Here is a 1,383-nt window from a genome sequence, read left to right as displayed (position 1 = left end):
AAAAAAAAAAAAAAAAGAAAAGAATGCCAGGAGCTAAGAAGTGCAGACAGCCTGTGGAAGCTACAAAAGTCAGCAAAACACATTCTTCCCTAGAGTCTCCAGAAAAGAAAACAACCCTGCTGACATTCGGATTTTGCCTGTGAGGCTTGTAGCAGTCTTCTGGCATATGGAAATATAAGATAATAAATTTGAGTTTGTTTCAGTTACTAAATTTGTGGTACAGATTGAGTATCCTTAATCTGCAAATCCAAAATCTGAAACTTTTTGGTGCCTGAATGATGCTCCAGTGGTGAACTCCACATCTGACACCTTTGCTTTCCGATGGTTGAATGTATACAGTTTTGGAAATGTTGTATAAAATTACCATCAGGCTACATATGTAGGGTGCACATGAAACATAAATGAATCTTGTGTTTAGGGTTTCATGCCCCAGGTATCTCATTATTATAATACAAACATTCCAAAATCTGAAAAAATCAGAAATCCAGAACACTTCTGGTCCCAAGCATTTCAGATAAAGGATTCTAAACCTGTGATTTGTTACAGTGGTCATAAAGCAACTATTATATGGTACAACCACATTGGAAGGCACCCCGGGCAACTTGGCAGGACCTCCTCTCTACAATAAATCAAAAATTACCCAGGCATGGTAGCGCGCACCTGTAGTTCTGACATCTAGGAAGGCTGAGGTGGAAGGATCCCTGGAGCCCAGCAGGTCAACGCTGGGGTTGCCGTGAGTGTGCCACTGCACTCCAGTCTGGACGACAGAGTGAGACTCCAACTAAAAAAAAAAAAGTTACGTTTACCTGTCATATAATTTGTCCACTCATTTCCATTGACCATACTCCATTTACCCAAGAGAAATGGAAGCACTTACAAAGATTTCTACATTAATGCTTATAGCCAACTGATTTGAAACAGTTAAAAACTGGAAACGACAAAAATGTCTATCAACAGGTGAATAGATATATAAATCTCGTGTTTATCTAGTCAACAATTTAAAAGAGTAAACTATTATCTATGTAACAGTATGAATGAATCTCAGAATAATTATGTTGAGCGAAAAAATCCAGAAAAAAATAATATACACTAAGTTATTTTATTTATACAGTTTCTAGAAAATATAAAGCAATCTGAGGATCAATAAATGGTAGGGACGGGGGAGTAGCATGGGAGAGACAGGAGTGAGGAGATACAAACAAACATGAGGAAAGTTCTGCAGGGGATGCCTATGTTCACTCTGTTGGCTGTGGTGATGTTTTCATAAGAATATAGCTATGCCAAAAATTGTCAAAGTGTATACTTTAATCTGAGCCAATTATATCTTTTTTTTTTTTTTTTGAGTTGGAGTCTTACTCTGTCGCCCAGACTGGAGTGCAGTGG

The sequence above is a fragment of the Carlito syrichta genome, unplaced genomic scaffold, assembly GCF_000164805.1.
Source record: "Carlito syrichta isolate Samal-C Ts95f unplaced genomic scaffold, Tarsius_syrichta-2.0.1 Scaffold302439, whole genome shotgun sequence".
Lineage (NCBI taxonomy): Eukaryota > Metazoa > Chordata > Mammalia > Primates > Tarsiidae > Carlito > Carlito syrichta.
This window is presented reverse-complemented; position numbering follows the sequence as displayed.